The 25818-nt window shown below is 41.2% G+C and overlaps 1 protein-coding gene across 1 annotated transcript in view; it reads right to left on the reverse strand.

Moving 5' to 3' along the window:
- The window catches only part of SERTM2 (serine rich and transmembrane domain containing 2), a 159022-nt gene that overhangs the window by 57464 nt on the left and 75740 nt on the right, over nucleotides 1-25818 (reverse strand). The window contains exon 2 of the mRNA XM_073599354.1: nucleotides 895-1058. The gene's annotated coding sequence lies outside the window, so the exon portion shown is untranslated. The remainder of the gene's footprint in view (nucleotides 1-894; nucleotides 1059-25818) is intronic.

Below are 25818 nucleotides of genomic sequence, written 5' to 3' on the forward strand. Positions count from 1 at the left end.
TACATTATATCATTAAGACGGAAATGGGTGCTTATTAGCACAAGAGATATGGCTGTGTGCATAGCATACAGTCAACTTTCTACCACACCCACAACAATTATGGACTTTGAAGCCACTACTGGTGATCTACCTACTTGTTTAGAATCAGTGATTTAAAAAGTGTTGAGAGGATTTCAAATGAAAAACAGCAACAGCAGCTCCCACAGTTCTGTCAGTATGGTTTTCTTAAAGATGCTGCACAAAGATAGGCAGTGCAACAAAGGGGCAGATTATTATTTCTCTAGGTACAGCTACAAATACACATCATAGGGCTTGCATACATGGTCACTCTAATTTTTTTGCAGTGTTTGACCAGGTTTCAATATAGCATAATATCAATGCTCCCAAACTACCATCAATTTTAAAAGAAGAATCTTTTAATATTGTACAAATTAGTCACTGTACAAATGTAGAGTCATTGTGCATTGCATAATAAAATGCCTGGGGTCAACCAGTAGCAAAAAATAATAATTCCAGCCAAATGGAAAGGATGGATGATGTGTTTTCTTTTTCCACACAAAATCATTGGAGATCAGATTCAAAAGGCAAATTCAATTGTGTACACAGTTTCACAGATGCTATCTAGTGATTGCTCAATAAATATGATATGAGAGAGGTAGCAATAAAGAGTTTAGAACAGCCTCTAAGTACAGGTACTATTAGATGGGATAGCACAAAGAAAGGTATGGGTCACATTAAATATTAAATGAGAAAATTCTAAAATTATAATTAAATTCACCAAAAACCCATTAAAGCCTCTATTAACTTTTTGTCCCTTTGTTTTAAGACTTTAAGCATAATAAATAATTCTGAAGCCAAGGAGAGTTGGTTATTTTATAATTGCATATAAATTACCAAGGTTAGCTTGATTGTCAGACATCACTTCCTACATTAGAACTGCTGAACATGAAGTTGATGGTGTTGCATGGTGGAGAAAGGCAGCACTGCTGAATTCTCTGTCTTTCTGAGCTTAAGCTGTACCAAGTTTGCTGGGGTGGTTATTTGAAGATGGCAGTATGCTGTTGGGAAAAAATAAATAAACAGGCTTCTTTAAAGTGGTGCACAGCATTGCTTGAAAAATAAGATGATGTAAAAAAAAAAGGCAGACATGTTATCCTTGATGTCATGATTTGGTGGTATTGCCACTTATATTTCTGGTGCTCAATAAGTTAATATTTTTAAGGGTGAGGTTAAGGGTTAGCTTTGGGTTAGGGTCAAGTGCTAGTGGATTAAGGTTTGGGGGTTAGGAAGTATTTCAATGCTAAGTCATAGTGGTTTGGAGCTACAATCAGCATTAGGTTGGAGGTTAGGGTTAAGTGTTAATTAATAATTTTTAATAACATTCAATTACAATATGACTTGTGTCGCAATTGTATATGCTATACATATATATATTTTTTTTATTTGCTATTTTTTTTCCCATGAAAGTGGAGTTACCCTTTAAAGCCAACCCCTGTCGGATTTTTAGCCATCTGTGCCCCATTGATTAGAATCCCTTCAAACCCTTCATTACTCTATCCAAAACAACCAAAAATAAAAAAATGTTTTGTCTTTAATGTTAGGATGAGGTTACAGTTAGGGATAGGTTTGAAGTTAGGGACATTGTTGAACTTTTATTTGGACCATGTTTTGGCATTGAGAATTAACATCTTAAATAATACAGTGGAGGCTGGGAAGCTAATGGATCCTAACAGTATATTACAGACAAAAACACTGGGCTGTAAAATAAGAATACAATTAATTTCCCATGGGGTTTCTCACTCTATCCTTCCAGTTTACCCTAGGCATAACCTTAATCCTCACTCTTACTTTATCTTCAACCTTAACCTTCCCCCTAATAGTATTTAACCATTTGACTTCAAACGTTCCTTACCGTGCACCAGGAGGCTCTGTGCCAAAGACTAACAGTAACTGAGTCAAAGATACATGCACTGATCCGTGATATTGTGGCTTGGTATATAGTTTGCTTACTGTTACATTATTTTGTATCATGTTCTAGATCCCTCTGTCTTCATAAAAAAGATTTGGAAAATGAAAATGCATTATTCCATTTTACAGTAGGCAATTCTTTCCTCTAAGTGTATATCATGCTTTTGGTGTATGTTTTGTTGCTAGTTTTCTCGGTGATCTGAGAAGCTGTGTTTGTTCCATGCTCTCATTTAATATTCTTCACAGAATAACTTCAGGAGTCACTGGGGTATTGTGAGTAAATCAATGACTCCGAGCACGTTGCAGCTTGGATTCAGGGACTGGATGTGTGTGATTAGAGGGCAGAGTTTACAGGCAATACAGAGAGAATCTCATCAAAAGCTAAGAGCTGTTTGAAGCTTTTTGTCTAAGCTATTGACTGCTTATGAAGCTGGAACTCCAAAGATGAACAACAAAGCAACATTTTTATTTTAAAATTGATAATAAAATATATAACCATAGACGCACGCTGTCTATGTGTGTAGGTGTCAGCTGCAGTGAAAATAGTTTCATGTGTAGGAATAAAACATGATTTTTATACATTTATCACATGAGGTTTGTACTCTACTGACAATTTTTATATAGATTTCCCATTCTAAAGTGACAATTCTGTCATCATCTCAGCGATAATAATTCAAGATGCTAACAACATATGGCAAAGTTTGTCTAATGTCAACAAACTAGCCATTGCTGCTGTATAGATTGTCCCAATGTAACCTTTTTAAAACATTTTTTGTCTGTTTTATTTTGGAAAGATTGGGAATAGGTTTGTTGTTTGTGATCTCATTGGTCAGATTTTCCCTTACTTCCTCTCCTAGTGGTCACCTATCATCAGACAGGAAGTAAGGTGAAATCATCAACGAGAATAGAGCAGTTTATTCCTTATCCTCGGTACGAGAAACATGTTTTATCCCTGTCTGTGTCCACTTTGGAGAGACTTCACTGGTGCAGGAAGTGTGAAGAAAACTCTCACATTGGGACACACAGAGTGGTTAACCCCTGACAGATTTAACCACTTCAGCCCCGGAAGGATTTGTCCCCTTAATGACCAGGCAATTTTTTGCGATACGGCACTGCATCCATTTAACAGACAATTGCGCAGTTGTGCGACACTGTACCCAAACAAAATTGACGTCCTTTTTTCCCACAAATAGAGCTTTCTTTTAGTGGTATTTGATCACCTCTGCGGTTTTTATTTTTTGTGCTATAAACAAACAAAGAGCGACAATTTTGAAAAAAAAATAATACTTCTTTTACTTTCTGCTATAATGTATATCCCAAAAAAAAAAATATAAAAAAATACAATTATTCATCAGTTTAGGTCAATATATATTCTTCTACATATTTTTGGTAAAAAAAAAATCGCAATAGGCGTATATTGATTTGTTTGCGCAAAAGTTATTGCGTTTTCAAACAATGGGATAGATTTGGGGACTTTTATTTTTTTTAATTGTTTTTACTAGTAATTTTGGCTATCTGTGATTTTTAGCGGAACTGCAACATTGCGGCGGACAAATCTGACCCCAAATGACACTTTTTGGGGACCAGTGACAATATTACATTGATTAGGGCTTTAAAAATGCACTGATCAATGTAAAAATTATACTGGCAGGGAAGGGGTTAACACTAGGGGGCAATCAAGGTGTGTTCTAACTGTAGGGGGGATGGGTTCACTGGGACATGACAGAGATCACTGTTCCTGATCACTGGGAACAGAAGATCTCTGACATGCCCCCTGTCAGAACTGGGATCCGTCTTGTTTACACTGGCAGATCCCCGTTCTGCCTCTGTACTAGGCGATCGCGGGTCGCCGGCGGACTTCAGCGGGAGCAAGAATGCGCTTCCGGCGGCGCGTGCCCGCAACTCTGCCTGCGCAAGCCACCGTACGGGTACAATGACTCGCGTAGCACTGCCAACCTGTATATCTGCGTGAGCTGGAAGTGGTTAAAGTGGTTCTAAAAGTAGACGTTTTTTTATCTTAATGCATTAAGATAAAAAAAAACCTTCTGTGTGCAGCAGCCCCCCTAATACTTACATCCAGCGATGTTACACGAGAACCTTGGCTGCCTTGGACTCTCCCTCCTCATTGGCTGAGACAGCAGCTGGCACCATTTTCTCCTGCTGCTGTCAATCGAAGTCAGTGAGCCAATGAGGAGAAAGAGGAGGCAGGGCCGGGCCACTGCTCCATGTCTGAATAGACACACAGAGCAGTGGCTCAGCTCAGCTTTATGTTTATTCAGTAAATAGGACTGTGTGACTGTCCTATGTACATTATTTACAAATTAATCAGAAAAAAAAAATTTTTTTCTTCTTTTTCACATTAAACTGATCATATTCACCTGTTGTTTCTCTTAAAAAAAGTTTCTCTTTCGTTTCCTTCAAACCATATTATTCCATTTTCTTTTCCCCTGCCATTAGAATGAGGCAAGAATCTCTGCCACTCGTGATGCCATTGTCCAAAAATAAATCCTTATCCAGGCCAGGATCTTAGGATGATGCCCTCCAGCAAACAAGTATTTGGCAATCTTTTTCAGGCCCTCTGCCCAGCACCTACTGAAACCCAGACTGCAACTTCTTGTCTCACTAGCTATTCCCAGGGGCAGCATCCCTAGGAGAACTGGAGCCCTTTCTGGAGAGCAAAAAACACTCGGGAAAGGCCTCCCAGATATTTATCACCTCCCCGCTACCTTCTGGAGGTTTCTTTCCAGTGATTGCTGGGGCATGATAAATATTCATACTGGCCATTTGACTCTCTCTGCTATATATTTTGGAAGCTTCTTCCAGAAGGAGGTGGGATGAATCAAACACCCAGCTTAGGAAACCCTAACCAGAAAAAAACAGTAGACTACTGGTTACCCTGAAGCCAAAAGCTTTTTATCTGTGTACAAAAGTGAAAGTATGGATAAGAAACCAAAATTTGCAGGAGGTAGGATCTTTGATAGGAGGGAATTTATCATTCTCTTCTGCCAAAAAATCTTTTACTTACTTGCTACCAATTTTTTCTTACTACAGCTCATGGGCAGTATAGTATACAGTCCTGATGTCTGTAAGATTTGGGAATGGGGCCAGGTGGTGAGATAATGTAGCTCCAGCTCAAATGTGTGGGAGTTACATCATGGGTGCCTGACCAGTAGGTAAATAAAGAAGACGGCTGATCCAAAACGAGAGCGTTGCTGCCAGGAGCTCAGACATTACAGTGCTGGGGGAGAGCCCGCCCAGAGGTAAGTGTGTCATAAAGTGCAAGTATGCTGTGCTGACCATCCCAACCACTTTGAAATTTAGCTTTAAAGGGGAACTTTACTCTATCAATCAACATGCTGATGGGCTGGACAGAGGGAATATTTTAAGCTGATTTCCAAACAAATTAAAGCATGGAGACCAGAATGGATGGGTGAGATTGCTTTGAATATTAAAAATGACTTAAATAGCATTTTTGTTTTTGGTGCTCAAATACAGTTAGGTTCCAATCTAAAGAAGAACTACAGTAAAGTTAAATATCCGCAGTATATATTTTAAAAAAAAATCAGATTAGGCACATTAAAGTGTGTTTTCTTTTTTTTTTTCGTGAACTACAGCAGCACCTCCTATGAGGGTTACAGATAAGTTGTTTCTTTCAAATGTCTTTCTTTAAAATTTGGGGGATGGGAGAAGGTTCACTGCGGATTAAGTAGAATTGTGGGTAATTGCGTTCCCAGCTCCCTGGAAACAGCATCACATCACTGTCAGGTCTCATTTACTGCTACATGAAACACTATTTCTCCTTCCAAAAAGTAGTAAAAAAAACAAAATATAGATAGAGGTTGACAACTTTTCATGTTGAACATATTATTTTGTATTTTGTAATAAACATACGGTAGAGCAAGTATTTAAAATGAATGTTACAAACCAATCAAATTGTACTACAAGGCTATTGATTCGAATATTTCACATTCCTATGATGACGCTTTTTATATTTATTAAGTAAAAGCATGATACTATGCTATTTTTCTCCCTATATGAACTCTGTGATTAGAAAAAAATCAATCTGAACCAGCAGCATTATCATCGAATAACTCTATACTAGGGATTATTGCATTATGCTAAACTAGCAAATGAAAAGTCACACTTCTCAATACACATATGCCACGTAAATTAATGAGCAGTACAGTGAAATCTGGTATGTTGCTCATACAAACAAATGTAAAGGAACCATAAGGGAGCTATACTGTTCGGCATGTTAAGATGTATGTAAAGGCAAAAAAAAAAAAGGGAGGGGAAATTCAAGTTTTGAGTTGTTAGAGCAAGTAACTCAAGCTATGATCCATGCTAAAATGGAGGCAATCATACTTGATAAACTGGACAAATTTGAATCTCTTTGGCTTCCATGGATAACACACATACTACCACCGGATTTGAACTATTCACTTCTTTTACCCTGATGAGATCTACCACCTTCACGGTCTATATTATTACATGTTCCCATAAATATTTAACACTCGCTTCTCTCTGGAGACCCCAAATTCCCTCCATAACCATTTCAGATCCCACCACATATTCCCACTTATTAAATTTTATTTTTAGTGATGTATAATAATAAAATGTGTCTTTATCTATTTCTATTAAATTATTATTTGGTTAGGCAAACTATGTCTTTTTCGGATGCAAACTATCTATACCTTTGATGGGGATGCTTTGGAGGGACACCCATGCACCCGGGATATGCCGGGCCAAATAGCCGGACCTTGGCCCTGGTTGTTTGGGTGTCTCTCTAGGTCATCTCATTAATACCCAATTTATCTAATTTAGTTGCATTTTATGTCTCACTATTGTGACATATTGTATTTTTTTTTATATATATTTATCTACTTACTTATTTATTTATTTTTCCAATTACAAAAGCTCTATTAATTATTATAACCATATAATTCAGATATGTACACTGGATAATAGATTTTCTTACTGATTTCTACAAGATAACTTAAGTATTATTATTCTAAGTTATTATTGAGAAGTTCCTTTTCCTCATATTTTGTAACCTTACATAAATTTAAAACCAGTACTGTAAAATTGTATTGTTGTATTCTCAATAAATTATTTGAAAAGGAGTTGTTAGAGCAAATAAAGCAAAATCTTCCAATTGGGACATCTATTGCTATGACAACTCTCCCAGTTGAGAATTTGGTTCATTTTGGAGAAATTTCCTCTCATTTCCTGTTGCATCCCAAAGATGGGAAGTGAAAAGAAATCTCTCCAGTGGGATACACACGACAAACAATAAATTGATGGAGGTTTTAACCTTTCTCTGCCATCTAAAAATAAAATAATACACTTTGAATAACCTGAGTAAAAAGAAACAGATAAATGCTAGTCAGGCTTGCAGTCCTACAAGCTATTGGCTTAGGCCCTCGCATGATCAACCTCATTCTATCCTTATACTCTAGTCCATCAGCCAGAGTACGTGTCAACAATACTCTGTCAAACGCCTTCCCCAACCGTAATGGAACCAGACAGGGCTGCCCCCTGTCTCCTATCCTTTTTATTCTTATGCTGGAAACCTTCCTTCGTAAGCTATGACTCAACCCAGACATTCAGGGAATTCGAGCAACTACTAGAGAATAGACATGTGCATTCGTTTTCGTCCTAATGCATTTTCGTCCAAATTTCGGGTATTTTCGTTATCGTTTTAACAAACGATAACGAACGTGCAGAATCCGAAAACCGAAAGATCCGATATAAACAAATGCTTTATTTTCGTTTTCGTTGTGACCACAGTTCGATATGGATAGAAGATTCGACACGACGCTGACAATAGTGATCTGTGTCTATCGAACCTGTGGTCGAATTTGCCTAACCTTAGCTCTATTAGTCCAAGTTTATTCTACATAGAGAAAAAAGATTCGACATAGAGAGAAAAGATTCAATATTATAGAGACAATAGCAAAAAAGGTTGAATGTGCCTAACCTAACTCTATTAGTCCAAGATTATTCGACATAGAGAGAAAAGATTCGACTTGAAGATTCGACAAAGCAGTCTCCGCGAGCGGACATTTATGGTCAAATGCTCAGCCCATAGGCTATAGAAAAATTCTAATGTTGGTCGACTAGCAATAATAATCAATAAATATAATTATTACTAGTGTCATACAACATTAGAATTCTACTATAGCTTGTAGGCGGAACATTCGACCGGAAATGTACGATTGCGTCGTCGTACAGTTTAGCTGCTCCGTCGAATCTTCTTAGAACGTTCGATAGACACCATAAGCCTTCAATGACAGATTCGACCTTAATTATTTCGGATTTTCGGATGAATGCATTTTTTAACAAAATTAAATAAATAAAAACGAATTTCGGGAGTAACTAAATAAATGTATTTTTCGGACGAAAACGAAATTCCGAAAAGAAATATTTCAGTGTGCACATGTCTACTAGAGAATATAAATACGCTGCCTTTGCGGACAACGGATTACTATTTCTCACAGAACCCCTGACTACTCTACCTGTACTCTTAACAGAATTCCAATGTTTCCAACTAGTTTCTAACCTCAAAATCAATTTCTCTAAATCTTTTGCCCTCAACATATCCCTCCCACAACCCATAGACCAATGTAAAGTGAATTTCCCATTTTACTGGAAACATGACTCAGTCACATATTTGTGTATACAACTCCCCTCCAAACTTTCAGACCTTGATATGAAAAATCAAGTGCCTCTCCTTAATAAGCTAACGTCCAACCTCAAAAATTGGAACAAACCAATATTTTCATGGTTTAGCAGAGTGGCAATCTTAAAGATGAATGCTCTACCGAGACTGTTATACATCTTGCAGACGATTCCGATCCATGTTTCCGATCCACCAGCCTTTTTTAAAACATACAAAAATATATGCTCCAGATTTCTCTGGGGGAACGTAGACCCAAAATCAGTTTTAAACAGCTCATCCGGCCAAAACGACTAAGGGGAATAGGTCTCCCTGACCTCCTAAATTACTATACAGCTGTACACCTCTCCAGAATTGTAGACTGGAATGTCCACTCCTCCTACAAAGACTGGGTCCCATTAGAAGCATCTCTAACTGCACCACCCACTGATTGGACCCACCTGACATTGCTTCCAGAAGTTGTGTACCCAAACTACCATATCCTCTATCCCAGGACCACTAACCCAGGAAAACTGAACCCTGACTTCCCCTCAGGGTTGTATCACCATTTTCTTACCGATAACTGGTCATAAGATCAAACCTGAGCCCACCAATTCTTTCACCGAGGACAACTCCTCACTGCCTCCCACCTTGCCACCCATATGGAAAAGCCACTCATCCCCCCTTGGACATACTTATTGCTTGCTCATTACCTAAAATCATTAGTCAAAGACTCGCAATGCTCGAGACAACTCACCCCCTTTGAAAGGCTTTGCACCCAGAAATCACCCCAACAGCATCTTATAGCCACCACACACAACCTTATTTTCACAGACCTACATCCCAATGAAAGCACTGTGTGCAAACATTGGGAAAAAGATATCTCCCTCTCGCTCTCAGATGAGAACTGGGAACAAATCTTTCTAACCATTCATAAAGGTTCAACGAATGTCACCACACAGGAAAAAGGATATAAAATCCTGCTAAACAGATTTAACCCTACTATACCAGATGCTTGTTGAAGATGCCAAAAAGACAAAGGCACTCTACTACATATTTGGTGGACCTGCGCCCCCCTTACAAATCTTTTGGAAAGAAGTATGCCGCATCACATCCCAAGTAACCTCTTACGATCTAGATTTATCCCCTGCCCAATTTCTGCTTCACCATTCAGCCCTACCACACAAATCCCATCACAAATCCATGGCAATGCACAAAACAATGCATCCCCCTGCTCTGGGGCTCTCCTCAGATACCCATAATCAAAGACTGGTTTAATAGGATCCGTAAAGTCACTGAAATGGAAGAACTGATCCACATTTCATGCGACACCCCATTGAAATTCAGCAAAAAATGGGCATGTTGGTTACATTTTCAGACGACACCTGCATACTTAAACATACACAATTCACTCACATAAGGAATTAGCAATATCTACGACATACTCTGTCGTCCCTCCCCAAAAAAAAAACCATATATTTCATGACACCCTCGCCTTTTAAGGTCTGTCCCCCTCCAAGGCATAAATAAATTCCAATCGGAATTCCCCGCATTTCTTTAAAACCTGAGGAGGGAAGTCAGAGACGGACACCCCCCCCCTTCTCCCCTTCACCATTTTTTTTCTTTCTTCCGCCCTATTTTCTCTCTCCTCCCCACACTCTCCTCCTTTCCTCCTCTCCGCTCCCCTTCCCACTACCCCCCCTCCCCCCCTACTAATGTATTCAGTTCTAACACACACAGATTCTCCCTACAACTCCACTTCACATACACCTCAGCTACACTCTATAAGAACCAAACTTGGACCTAACACATGGTCGAATCCCTCCCTAATACTAATCGCAACTCCCCCCAAAAGTGATTAAACTATGCCCATGTATCCTACTTAAGACACCTTCCCTGCCCCTTGTTTGAGAATCTTAGCAGTAGTTGCACTCTACATGGGCCCCCATCTTGGATTAAGCTCAGTGACCAATATAGATCATACTGAAGGGAAAAGTAGGTCCAGATCCATCATGTAAAGGTTTATGCTGAAGTGACAAAATTCTACATGTATTGAAATCATGTTGTTCCAAAACTCAGTTATGTACAACAGTTGATCGAGATTTCTGTAATTGCTTTTATTTCCTTAAATAAAATTTTCTTGAAAAAAAAAAAATGCTAGTCAGGCTTAAAATGAAATCCATGTGTACATGCCAGGAGCGAAATGTTAATGGAAAGCTGTGCAAAGAAAAATATAATAATTTTCATAGCTGACCTTGTTCTTAAAATGCTAGTAACCTGGCTGCTATGTGAAAAACGATGCAGGTCAGAATAATCACAGAAAAGTCAGCACTGCAAATCTGCAAACCTGTTTCATATCAATGACTGCCTATAGAAGTCAGCAATAGTCAGGCACCTAGACTTTTTTTCTTTTTTTTTTTATCTAAAAGTTTTTATGAAGAGGTTTGTTAGCTTTACAAAAAACAAACATACAAATAAGAAAAAACATAAAACGAAAAAAAAAAAAAAACATAAAATGGTCAACAGCATCATAATCCTGAGCAATTCTGACATACAAAACTCATAAAACATATGAGTAATAAATAAAAAAGCAGCTTCTGCAGAAACAAAGCATATCTATTTCTCCACGCAGATAATCCCTGCACTATACAGCGTGCTGCACCTTGCAAGATTTTAACATAAGAAACAGCAAAAAACACCAGAATATATAATACGTGTCATAACACTTACTCACTATTAAATAATGCCACTCCTCCACTGTAGGGGGGTGAGGGGACAGCCATTTAGATGCAATGCATTTACATGCCAGAAATAGCAGTTTGGAAAGAGGGATTCTAACAGTAGTTGGAAATACTTCCTCATCCATAAACCCCAGTACACATGTTAAAGGTTCATTAATAAAATTTACTTCAAATGCTATTGATAGTATCAATGATTCGGTGCCAGTAGTGAACCAGTTTGGGGCAACGCCAGAGCAGATGTAAAAGATCAGCTGATGTGCTGTGACAACGTGGGCAATCAGAATCTTCCTTCGATTCCATCTATGAAGCTGTATGGGCATTCTATACGATCTATGGAGCACAAACAGCTGGGACAACCTCTGTGTGAGTGAGAGGGAAACCAATTGAACCTGATCAAGCATCGCCTGCCATGTCTCATCTTCTATTTCCCCAATATCCTTTTCCCATCCTATCCTACCAGGTATGCGAATGTTAGCTAAAAATTTGTCCTGCATCATCCTGTTGAACAATAGTTCTCCACTCAGGACCCACTAACAGGACAGGTTTGATAAGATAACTGAAATACATCACCAGTGATATCATTTGCTGCTCAGTGATTGCAGTATTCTAGTCTGCATATCCCCAAGGTAATACTTAAAATCTGGCCTGTTAGTGGGTCCTGAGGACGGGAGTTGAGAACCACTGCTGTAGAGGGAAGAAATAAGACCCTTCTTGTCCACCACATTGACCAAGGAATTAATGAGTGCGTGGAAATCAATCCCATGTTGCTTATTTTGGCCTGCACTGATAGAGCATGTCGTAACTGAAGGTATTGAAAAAATCTGCAAGATATCAAATTCTCCTTGCAGGTCTTGGAAGGATCTAAGTTGGCCCTGTAAAAAATAGCTGATGCAGAATGTACAATAATTGCGGAGCCCATTTCATTTTGATGTGTTCATGGCACTTTATAGCAGATTTTGCACCAAGCATTTCTTTTCATGCTCCCAATATCGAAATATAAAAAAGGCCTGTGGAGAAAAAACCCAAAAGGCAAAAATCTTGTTCATCCTCTTCCTCACCCCTAACACATATTTTTTTTCAGGGAGCAGGTGACTTTTTTGACAAGTACCTGATCTAACCTTTTCAGCTCTCGCCCAGGGGACAATGACATTTACATCCCAGGAGGCTGCAGGACTCATCCCACAATGCTGCCATGCCTCGCTGTGCAGTGGGGGTTGGGCTGTGAGACACTAGAAAGTCATAGCCAGCTCCCAAACCCAAGAGGGTGATGCTGATAAGTGGAAACCTGGTGAAGAACTGACTGATGTGAAAACACTGCTGTACTCTATAGGCTGGTAAGTATTTGATTCCTAAAAGTTGACAGCTACAATATTTGTAGCTTCAGACTTTTTAACTTTTTTTATACCAGAGTGAAGTTCCTCTTTAACATCCCTGACGGTATTCCCGAGCGTGGCTCAGGATGGATTTTCAGCACCAAAAGCGGTAACCCCAAGTTACACTCGGGATTGCATCGCAGGATCCAGGTACAGCAAACTTACCTTGTCCCCAGGATCCTGCGATGTCCTCCCCGCTCTGTGTGTGAGCCGTCCTCCGCTCATTCTATCACAAAGCCGAGCTCCGTTCCCTGCGATCGTTGCGACGCACAGGAACGGAGAATGGCGCCAAATTCAAAAAGTAAAAACCACAATACATATACAGTACACTGTAATCTTACAGATTACATTGCTGTATCAATTTATTTCACATCCCTTTTGTCCCTAGTGGTTTGTCCAGTGCCCTGCATGCAGTTTTATATTATAAATACTGTTCTTTCTGCCTGGAAACTGGAGATTGTCCATAGCTACCAAAACCGTCCCTTTACATCAAAAGTGGTTTTAGACCAGCTAGAAAACAGCAATAATAAATTAGAATCACTTGCAGAATTGAGTGATAGTGATTTGTGGGGAAATACATCATCAAACACTGAAAGTAATGAGAGTGACAATTCTGCAACTGAGCAAATCTCAGTGTTTTTGATTTGATTACATTATTGAATAATTTTTATTATTATTATATTATTATTTGTGATAATTATTTATAGTTATTTATTATATTATAATTTATGATTTAGTGTTTCAAACTTTATCATACCCGAGGCTCTTGTTTGGACAGATTTAAGTGAGTTATTCCTAAGAATTACAGGCCTACAATATAAAACGCCAAATTTTCATGCAAAATAATTGTACTGCTTTCAGCATCAAAAATCTGAAATAATCATACCGCCAGGGAGGTTCATATACTTGCCATACCCTGGCTTCCACTTACTGTTTCTAGTCATGGGTGGTGTCTTCATCCTTTCCAGCAAGATCCTGGGCATTACTGAGTACCCAAAATTTAGCAAGAAGATACGTCTGTACTCTGCTCCACCAGACTTGTTTTCTGTCTAGCGGAAAACAGCACATAACTGAATTTAGGGAGACATTACATCTTAAAGTCTCCTTGTGACTTTGGCTTCCAGCACAACATACATTGACCTCCCCCAGCAGGAAGCATACTTTGGAAATTTCCCCTTCAACTATATTAGGTAGTTGAAGGGAGTAAGATAAAAAATACATCTTCTGCACAAAGCCACGAATATAACATTTACAGGGAAGGCAGAGTTAAATAAATAATGAAGCCCTTCTTACCACTTTCACAAAATATTCAGTAAGGCTTTTATATATGTTACTGCACTACCTCACTGGTAGCAGGAGTGTATACAATCTTATGCTATTTTAGGACTTATCCCACATGAACTGAATGGAATTCTAAGCAGCTTGAACTTCAAAAGATTATTGTAACATTGTCTAATAGAGCCACATGTCTACTTGTTGTTGTACCTGCCCTAGATAACAATCCCAGGAGAAATAATGTTGGCAACTATAGAATGGAAAGCACTGTGGGCTAGTAGATCTCACTATGTCATGTGACCTTCATGGGGAGTCTCTATCACACTCAAGCCCTGGATCATGCATCATGTGAATAGGAGCTGAGCAATAAAGTTCCAGTAAGGTCAGGGAAATTAACATGTCATAAATTTGCACCACTTGGGATAAAATTTATAAAGGATAATTAATATTTGGAAGGCATTGCTTAGGCAATGTCCGATGAATGCTTTGAATGATGCTACTAACATTGAATTTATAGTATTGAACTAATGTGGTTTCCATTACTAGTGTAAGCAACATTGTGCAAAAAACACAAAGCAGGTTCTATTTCCAAAGCTGTACACAGACTCACCTGGGAGCACATTAACACACCTTATTTCCCTCTTGGTGAAAATCATTAAAGAGAAAAAGTGCCCAGACTATGCACAATAAAGTGTTTTTATACATATTCTGAACAAGCATTAAAAGTACTTTTAATCAAGCCATTAATCACCTCTGATGATGAATTTCTCCACAATGCCTATAACTGTAGCTACAAAGTTCCCTGCAGAAGCACTGAAATTTCTGCTCTTACTCCTCTACCTTCTATTGCTGCAGAATCTTGTCAATCCAACAACCTATAAATTTAAACAAACGGGTGTTTCTACGCTGTTTGAAACCCAACTGAAACCTGACTTTGTCTTTGAGAATGAATTAATTCACAGTGAAAGCAACTAGAAAGGTTAGGGGTGGCTTGTTTGTTAAAGCTCTTTTACAGCTTAGTAAACATGTAAATACTTAAATGTCCATAATGTGGGCACGGGTCCACTTTTTAGTGAAGAAAACTCCCCAACAGCAACACAGAAAGAAAAGAAAGAAAAGTTTTTCTTTAGTAGGGTAGGGAAAGGAAAGAACCTCTGTCAGAATTTGTTCCTGTTGCAGATTTCCCTCAATTCCTATCTGATGAAACCATTGCCAGCAGACAGGAAGGACAACAGGACAGGCAATTAGAGTAAATCGCTCTAATGGAGCCCTGGACAGCAGTAAAAATCTATACTGATTTTTTATACACCCGCGCCTAGGATAAAATAAGTATAAAACCAGTAAAGTGCCTCTACCGATATGAAATAAATATGTGACCGGCTGCAGCTCCAAACCTTTATAAACTGAGTGTAATAATTTAGGCACTGCCTAGTTTACTGGGTGGACCATTATATACACATGTGACATAATAATATTGATATTGAAATACAAATAGTGAAAGGATTCAACATCAAATAAAACATTTTAAGATAAAAATAAAAATGTTAAAAAACTGAAAATAAAAAATAAAAAATCCAATTAGTCCACATCCGTGTGTTTCTTCATTTCTTCATTCATAACCCTTTAAATATAGTGCAAATATTGTTCTCCCCTTCAGTGCTCCCACTCACCAGTAGGTATGGACTCTTAGGTTTAGATAAGAGTCATATGAGCTTAAGTTATGTTGTTAAGTTATGTTATGTTATGAGCTTAAGTTATCCTGGTTATGTTGGGGCTTGTAGTCCTGATCGTGGATGTATCCTCCTATATCCAGCAGCAGTATACCATATAGATATTAATTTGTCTCCTAATTGCATGTATGGAAGAGATAATAGAGAGAATCCACGTAGTATAATTTCATTTACTTGTAGAAAAATATAATTAAAATTAGTTGCCCTCACATGTACATTAAGAATACAAGCAAGACTTCCAGTTCCGGCGCCGCATGAGGTAGCTGGGCTCCACAATAGCTCCCGCGACTCAGCCCCTAAATCTGCCCAGCGAACCAGCCCGGAATGCCGCCGCTAGCCACGGACCATCAGAGAAACCTCCCCACACTAATGGACCGTTTTTTAAATAAAAGCGGGCTGCGGTCGCAATCTGCCCAGCTCTCGTCTGACATTGCGGATCTGGCCCTGCTCTCCAACCAGGACCGTTTTTAAGGCAGTGCAAAAGGGGCAGCTGCCCTGAGCCCCATTGTTGTTGTGGGGCCCAAAGCAGCTGCCTCATACTTGCCAACTATCCCAGTTTAAATTCCCTGATCCCTTGACGTTTTAGTCCCATGCTGTATCCCGATATCTCAATGTAAAATTCTGTTGCTGCTGCCCAGCTCTGCCCTTTTGCCATGTACAGATATTGATGTGTAAAGATAGTTGGCCAACTGCACTCACCCACTCAGACAGTAAAAGCAATGCGGGGCAGGCGGCACATGGTTAGCCGAGGACATAACTTCACCATGGGAGCTGAGCCGGCATAATACAGAGGTGCAGCGTCAGGTAGTGTAGGGGCGTGTAGGGTATAGCTGGAGTGTCCATGTAACAAAAAATAAAGATAGTGTGTATTCCATAAAGCAGGAGTACCTGGGGACAAAATATTAATTGTATGTATAGTTATAGCAATAATATATTAAGAGTGATAATAGTATTAATTAATAGTGAACCCAGTATAGTTCCATAGGAAGTGATAACAAGATTGCGTGGTGCCAAGGAATATTCAAAAGCCTATGTCTGTGAATGATAGATAATTACATAGATCTAAAAAAACTGCCGCTACTTGCCAACTATCCCAGTTTAAATTCCCTGATCCCTTGACGTTTTAGTCCCATGCTGTATCCCGATATCTCAGTGTAAAATTCTGTTGCTGCTGCCCAGCTCTGCCCTTTTGCCATGTACAGATAACTCGCCTGCAGACAAAGTGTTTACATAACCTGCATTAATATGTAAATAGTCGTGGACCGCGGCATTGATATGTAAATAGAGGTGGCATTCATATGTATATCATGTCCTCCTGAGGTCATATCCACCATCACTTCTGCTGAATGTTGCCCACTGGGGAGGTAAAGGGGCATGCTGGAAAGTCCTGCCTACAACTATAGTCAATTAGTCTCACATTAGCCTGTTGTGCAAAGGTAAGCAAATTGGAGATGGAACTCTTCTTTAAAATAACATGGTGCCACAGCACCCTGGATTTTGGTGCATGTGAATACGCACATCTCAGCCGCTACATGAGGGTGTCATTAACAATAATGGCACTGCTGTGTATCTGCTAAAGGGCAGCATGTTTGTGTGGTGTCAGAAAAGCAATTTTGCATGTATTCCCGACACACAAATGTGGAAGCAGGCTAAATTTCTCAGTTACATTGGTGGTTAGTGTAAATCTTTTCATTACATTGGGACTTGGTGTACAATCCTTTCATTCACACTAGTGACCAGTGTGAAGGTCCCCCTTACATTGTTGGTCAGTGTAAATCCCTGTTTTAACTGTGAATGGTTACTGTGAATGCTCCTGTTACATTAGTGGTCAGTGTAAATCCCTATTACATTGGTGGCCAGTGTAGGAACTCCTTTCTATATTGGTAATCATTAAAAAAAATCCAAACTTGCATTTGTGGTCAGTTTCAAATGCTCCCTTACATTGGTGGTCCATGTAGAAGCCCCCTTTAAATTGGTGGTGAGTGTAATTCCCCCTTAAATTGGTGGCCAGTGTAGAATCCCCCCTTTATTGACCTTTGATGTAAAATCCCCCATTACATTGGTTGTCAGTGTAAATTCTTCATAACATTGGTGATCAGTGTACATTTCCCTTTGCATTGGTGGTAAATGCAGAATTGCCCTTACAATGGTGGTCAGTGTAAATCCCCCTTTACATTGGTGGTCAGTGTAAATCCCCCCTAACATTGGTAGTCGGTGTAGAAGTGTCACCTTACATTGGTAGTCAGTACAAATCTCCTCGACAATGGTTGTCAGTGCAAATTCCCCCATACATGGAGGTCATTGTATATTCCCCCTTACACTGGTGGTTGGTGTAAATGCTCTAATTACAGTCAGTGTAGAAATCCCTCTTTTCTATTAGTGGGTGGTGTAAAATCCCCTGTTACATTGTGGTCAGTGTAAATTCCCCCTCAAATTGGTGGTCATTGTAAATTCCCCATAAACATAGAAGGGGGAGTTGGGACTTTAAATGAAGCACCCAAAGGTGCCTCCATCCCGATAATTAATCAAAACCAAAAAGGGAGTTGGGACTTTAAATGAAGCAATTGGATTGTGGAGGTATATATGCAGTATAAATAATTTATTAAATAACATATAAAACACATAATTCATCTTATATATGTACAAGGAGTGTGCGCAGGGCCTGAACATGATATATAAGATAGTACATGCATAACAACAAATGATCAAAGTAGCAGACATATTGATATCAATGGCAATAGTCCTGATGCTGGTACATGCATTCACATGGTATATGTGCATACATCAACAAGTATATAACCAGAATCATGGAGTAGAATGATTGTAAATGAGTATGTATCAGTCCGTTTGAAGAGTGGCTGTAGCATCAATTATAGCTCGACGTGTTTCGTGGGTTGTCCCACTCGTCAGGAGCGGATGCGATAAATATGCCTATGGAGTATATATAAAGATGTAATGAACCGTTCTCTAGAAAAAGCTATTATATTACATTATTGATGTGTAAAGATGGTTGGCCAACTGTACTCACCCACTCAGACAGTAAAAGCAATGCGGGGCAGGCGGCACAGGGTTAGCCGAGGACATAACTTCACCACGGGAGCTGAGCCGGCATAATACAGAGGTGCAGCTTCAGGTAGTGTAGGGGCATGTAGGGTATAGCTGGAGTGTCCATGTAACAAAAAATAAAGATAGTGTGTATTCCATAAAGCAGGAGTACCTGGGGACAAAATATTAATTGTATGTATAGTTATAGCAATAATATATTAAGAGTGATAATAGTATTAATTAATAGTGAACCCAGTGTAGTTCCATAGGAAGTGATAACAAGATTGCGTGGTGCCAAGGAATATTCAAAAGCCTATGTCTGTGAATGATAGATAATTACATAGATCTAAAAAACTGCCGCCTGCCCCGCATTGCTTTTACTGTCTGAGTGGGTGAGTGCAGTTGGCCAACCATCTTTACACATCAATAATGTAATATAATAGCTTTTTCTAGAGTACAGTTCATTACATCTTTATATATACTCCATAGGCATATTTATCGCATCCGCTCCTGATGAGTGGGACAACCCACGCAAAGCGTCAAGCTATAATTGATGCTACAGCCACTCTTCTTTTTTTTGAAAATTTTTGTTTATTAACATTTTAACAGCTCATACAGTACAGTACAACGTGTACCAAAATTCCGCCCCCCCCTCTCCCTCCCTTCCCTCCCCCCTAACCCTTACCCTTGTGCAGCCTTTCACTGTTGCTGACTCTCTTGCACAACCTTTAAATATTGCTTTCACTATGGTTAAATCACATTCCATACTCATAAAATATTTCGTTTGCTAGAGATCAATGGTACACCCAATCCTCACACAGTCAAATAATTATCTAATCAGGATTACATCATCATTTTACCCAATACTTAGAGTGCTTGCCAAGGCACTCCCCCACCGTAGCAGATCAATTCAAAGTGTCCTTGTCATCCAGCCAACATTGCCAAACTTTTTCGAATTTTTTTGGACAACCCCTGCTTAAGTATGTTGCTTTGTAAAAAGGTAATGCTTTATTGATTATGCCTTTCCAATAAGACACTGTGGGTGGTTCAGGTTTTTTCCAACACAATAAAATAGCTTTACGTGCATAAAAAAGGGAGAGAGAGATCATAGTTCTTTGCGCCCTCCGGGGCGCCAACTCCTCCACTAGACCAAGCAAACAGACTGCGACCGTAACAGGAATCGGTACCGAAAGTACCTTCTGTATAGTGCGTGATACCCCCTTCCAGAACTCCCTTATCGGCTGACACTGCCAAAATATGTGGTCAAAATCAGCATGGCTAACCGTGCATCGCCAGCATTCTGTTGCACCTGTACCATATATCCCGGCTATCCTTGCAGGAGTATAATACACCCTGTGAAGTATTTTAAATTGAATGAGCCTATCCCTGGCCGACACCAGAGTCTGGAACGGGTGATCCCACATGTCGTCCCAATCTTCCCCCCCAAAATCTGTTACTAATGCACTCCATGTGTCTTTACATTTGTTAAGCATTTTGGGTCTTTCCACAAAAAGTTCTTTGTAGACTGTTGATAGCGGTTTTTGTAGGTCCTCAGCCCCGAGCATGTTCTCCAATGGGGATGTGCCCAGCTCTAGTGTGTCAGAACTGAACTGAGTGAGAAAAGCATGTCTCAACTGGAGGTATCTAAATAGATACCAGTTGGGAAGATTATATTTATCTTTAAGTTGGTCATGAGAGTAATTTTTTTCCCCCCACTATGTGCTTCAGTTGTTTAATGCCAACCCTGGCCCAAATCACCGGGTCAGGGATCGCACCAAAGTGTGATAGTCTAGGGTTAAACCATAGGGGGGTATCCTGTGACCAGCTCCCATCTTCAACCTTCATCAAAACTTGTGCCCTGTCCCATGCGCGGACAGTGACACGCATTGAGGCAGTCAGGGATGGGGAGGGTCCCCTGTAAACTAAGTAAGATAGGCTCTCATATGATCCCATGAGAGCTGCCTCTAATACTGTTGCTGAGTCCCCATCGTCCCTCATCAACCAGCGTCTAGCAATCACCATCTGTCCCGCTATAAAGTATTTGAAAAGATCTGGCATTGCTAGTCCACCTTGACCCCATGGCTCCTGTAAAGTACGGAGACCAATTCTGGGGTGTGCAGTGGCCCATATGAAGGAGCTAAATAAGCTGTTTACCCTCCTAAAAAAAGAACAGGGGATCCAAATTGGTGTGTTCCGCAGGAAGTACAGGAAAACTGGGAGAATCTTCATTTTAAGTAGGTTGACCCTACCAATTAGGGACAATGGGAGATGTTTCCAGGCATCAAGCTGCGATTTGACCTTGACCAATGCAGGGAGTAAATTAATGGACATAAAATCACCAACCCTGGGCGATATACGTATGCCCAGGTACTTAAACTCGGTCACCCATGAAATGGGAACCCGTTTGGTTGCTGAGGCCTGGGTGTCTGCGTCAATAGCCATTGCACTGGATTTCTCCCAGTTAACCTGCAGTCCCGAAAAGATGGCAAATTTATCCAGTATTTCAAACACTGCCTCTAGTGACGGCCCTGCGTCCTTTAGGAAAAGTAGCATGTCATCTGCATAGAGTGCAATGCATTCCCGTATACCTCCCACTTCCAATGCTCCCACGTTAGGGGATCTCCTCAGTGCTATAGCCAAAGGTTCTATCGCTAGGGCGAATAGAGATGGTGACAACGGGCACCCCTGGCGTGTGCCTCTACCCACTGTAAGTTGGGAGGAGACCGAGGTGCCCAGCTTTATGACCGCTTTGGGATTGCTATACAATAATGAGATCCAGGTCATGAACACGTCCCCAAAACCCATGTGGCGCAGTACCGCCAGCATATATTTCCAGTCCACAGAGTCAAAAGCTTTGGCCATGTCGAGGGACACTACCACCCTGGTTCCTGACTTGTCATGATCAATCTGCAAATGAGTAAACAGTCTGCGTAAGTTAGTGTCTGTCGATTTTTGAGGCATGAAACCCGTCTGGTCTATGTCTACTAAGGTAGTAATAACTTGGGACAGTCTTGTAGCTAAGATCTTTGTTAAAATTTTTAGATCCTGATTTAATAGTGCTATGGGTCTGTAGGAGGAGCACGTCAAAAGGTCCTTGCCTGGTTTTGGCAATAGAATCACCTGTGCTTCTAAGAATGAGTCTGGGAGGCATTTATGTTTAAGACAATGATGAAACAGGGCTCTCAGCCTGGGAACCATCTTCTCTATATGTAGTCTATACCACTCAATACAAAAACCATCTGGTCCGGGTGATTTATGAGGAGGGAAGGCCCTGATAGCCGTTTCAATTTCTTTGTCAGTTATGTCAGCTTCCAAAACGTCCCTATCCATCTCGGTCAGTACTGGCACATTCAGTGACGTCAATAATGCTTCCAATTCTTGATTATCATAGACTGGTATGGGAGCATACAAGGCCTTGTAGTACTCCACAAACATATCCATAATATCAGTTGGGTTTGTGAGAATGTCTCCCCGGTCGTTTTTAATACATGGTATGTTTGTTTGTATCCTCTGTTCTGCCACTAACATTGCCAACAACTTTCCATTCTTATCTCCCTGCTCAAAAATGGATTCAGCTCTTTTTGTCCTGGATGTATGTGTTAATTCGGTAAAGTGAAGTGCCAGCACGCGTCTTGCCTCTAGCAGCTCTTCATATGTTATATCGGACTGATCATTTGCGTGAGCAAGTTCACAGACCCTTTCTTTTTCCTGCAATTCCTGTTCTTTTTTATTGTGAGACCTGCGGGCCTGCTTAATGGCCGAGATATAATGTCCACGCATACAAGCCTTGAACGCATCCCATACTGTGGTGGGGTCTGCCGAGCCTATATTATCTTTCCAGTAGTCAGTGAAATGTGGCGCCACTTGGGAGGACACCTCCTCCACCTCCAACCAGCCGGGGTTTAACCTCCATGCCCCTCCCCTAAGAGTCGAGGGAATACTAATATGCACCGATAGTGGAGTGTGATCTGAAATGCCCCCAGCTAGGTAACTAGCTCCTCCCACTAATTGTAACATTGGCGCGTTAGCGAATGCCATATCTATTCTCGAGGAGGACCTGTGTGTTTTTGATAAGTGTGAATAGCTTTTGGTGGTGGGGTTTTTCCATCGCCATAATTCTGTCAGGGAGGCCGCAGCCGCCCAGGCAGAAAGGTCAGCAGATGCCACCCTAGCTACATTCGATGAGTCTAGAGCGGCAGAGAGTATGGCATTGAAATCTCCTGCTATAATAAGAGGAAGATGCATGTAAGGGGCTAATTTACCAAGGAGATCATAAAGAATCTGTACCTGAAAAGGAGGAGGTATATAGACATTAACTAAGACCATCTTACATGTACTAATGTCAGCTATAACTATCAGGAACCTGCCGCCCGGGTCTGAGATGACATGGTGTATGGTGCAGGGTACCGCCTTGCTAATCAGGATTGACACTCCCCTAGCATAGGTGGAGTATGTTGCGTGCATCGCCTTCTGTATTCAGGCTCTACGCAATGCCAGTACCCTGATCCCATCCAGATGTGTCTCCTGTAAAAACACCACGTGCGGTGTGATCGTCTTTAAATATTGAAACAATAGGGCTCTGCGAAATTTGTTGTTTAGGCCTCGGACATTCCAAGATATCACATTAACCCTTGATCCTGCCATATTCACATTTTAACTCAACATATATTATATAGTGTACCTGTATCAAAGAGAAAAAACAAAGCAGATCATGCAAATCATGTGTGTACCACACCATTTGCATAACGAAGGGACTACAGTGAAAGGCTGCAACTGCTAAGTAGAAACATCCAAAAACCCCATTAACTCCCTGCTGCTGTGTAGCAAACCGAAACAAAGAGTACACGCAGCTTTTCCCCAAAACTTGTCCAAAAAAAGTCCTGGAAGGCATGACCATAGAAAAAATTTAAATAAAAAAATGCAAAAGAAAACACAAAAAATCTGTACTAATGTCCATCTTCCTGAAGACGGTGTCTGTGTCTGTAGGGCTCCATGGCTCCGCAAGGATATCCGTCAGTTGTTCACATGGATACGTTGTTGGTTAGCGCCCTTCCCTACCCCCATGAATGGTAAATGTTCCCAGAAAAAAGGAGGGGGGATACATGGCGCACACAGAGGCCAGGTTGGAGAAGTCCCGCACTGCACAAAAAAACCCCCAGAACAGTATTAACCAATGATAGTAAGTAATATGCTAGGTTAATCAAACCGCCACGGAACTAGAACAGATGAGCCTTGGGATAAGAACAGCAGCCAGGATTGCAGACTGGAGAGAAGGCTCAAAAATTACTGTAACGATAGTAACCAGGTGTTGGCCTCGTCAGGGGAGTCAAAAAACTTCACCGAACCACCATGCTGAACTCGTAGGCGGCTTGGGTAGAGCATTGAATATTTAATATCACATTCCCGAAGTCGTCTTCTAACATCGGTGAAAGTTTTGCGACGTCTTTGTAGGTCTGCAGAGAAGTCAGGATAGAGATGCACCACTGTGTGCTCAAAAGGAAGGGTGGGATGTTTACGGGCCTCACGGAGGATGCGGTCACGATCTCTGAAATTGAGGAATCTCACCAAGAAAGGCCTTGGGGGAGCTCCAGGGATGCTCCGGCCCGTCGGGACTCTATGGGCCCTTTCTACCACATAAGTCGGGGTGACCTCAGTCAAGTTAAGAAGTTTCTTAAAGAATGCTTCTGCAAATTCAGCTGGATGGTCCCCCTCCGCCTCCTCCGGGAGACCCAGGATCCTCACATTATTTCTCCGAAGACGATTTTCGGCGTCGTCCGATTTAGCCACCAGGGATTGGACAGTGCGCTGCAATGTGTGGATGGCATCATCATGGCGGGTAGTGAGGTCCTCTGTGGCGGAAATTCGCGACTCAGTCTCAGAAAGTCTGCCCCTGAATTTGTCCAGGTCTGCCCTGATGAGGTTGCATTCCGCAGCCAAATGGTCAATGCGGACCAGTAGGGAGGTTCTGCTCTGTTCTATGGCTGCAAGGATGACGGTGGTATCACTTACTGGTGCAGGTGCTTGAGGAGATGAAGAGGCCGTTGGAATCGCTGCCTGTTCCATGTTCACTAAAAGCGCTTTAAATTGTTCCAAAATGGCACTGGGGCACTGGGCGGGCTGGGCAGGCTGTGCTGGCGCCTTTTTAGTCGCTGTTTTGCTCTTTGATGGCATGAGCAAGCAATCTGGAGTTACGCAGGATAGAAATTCAGGATGGATGTTTTGTTCCCTTTAAGAGCTTGCAGTAGCAGTGAGAGATACTGTCATACAGGGGCGATAAACATCTGTGGCTGGTGCAATGCTGAGCTCTCCCACTGAGGCCTAATTGTGCTGGCCTAAAGTCCCCAGATGTAGCAGTCACCACCTGTCCCCCCCAAGGAAGTTGTCACAAAGGGGGGTGGTGTACACCGGCCGCCCCTCCACTGGTCACAGTACCTGGCTGAGGAGAGCAGTGCAGGCCTCGTAGGCCGCAAGATGGCGGCGGTCCGCGGGTGTGTGCGGCTGGGCGTGTGGGGGCCCTCAGGCACCTCTGGAGCTGGCCGCCGATCGGGAAGCTGCCGTGGATGTGCTGGCGTGGAGTGATCGCTCGTTCCGCGAATCGCGGCACCCGAGCGCGGAGGCTTCAGGAGGCTTTGTAGGCCTCAAGATGGCGGCGGGTCTCTGCTGAGGAGTGGTGGGCCGGAGGCCGTGAATCTACACAACCGGGCCGCCGGACTCCTAAATGAAGGGCGATACTGCTGCAGGAGTTAAATGGGGACAGGCAGGGCAGCTGTGGATGCTCACCGGGCCTGTCTGTGCAAAGGATGGCGAAGGATTTGTTCAGGATGGAAGGAGCTCTACAGGGACACGTCCACCTCGGCTTACATCCGGACACGCCCCCGCTACAGCCACTCTTCAAACGGACTGATACATACTCATTTACAATCATTCTACTCCATGATTCTGGTTATATACTTGTTGATGTATTCACATATACCATGTGAATGCATGTACCAGCATCAGGACTATTGCCATTGATATCAATATGTCTA

This window comes from Aquarana catesbeiana, linkage group LG09 (assembly GCF_042186555.1).
Source record: "Aquarana catesbeiana isolate 2022-GZ linkage group LG09, ASM4218655v1, whole genome shotgun sequence".
Classification (NCBI taxonomy): domain Eukaryota; kingdom Metazoa; phylum Chordata; class Amphibia; order Anura; family Ranidae; genus Aquarana; species Aquarana catesbeiana.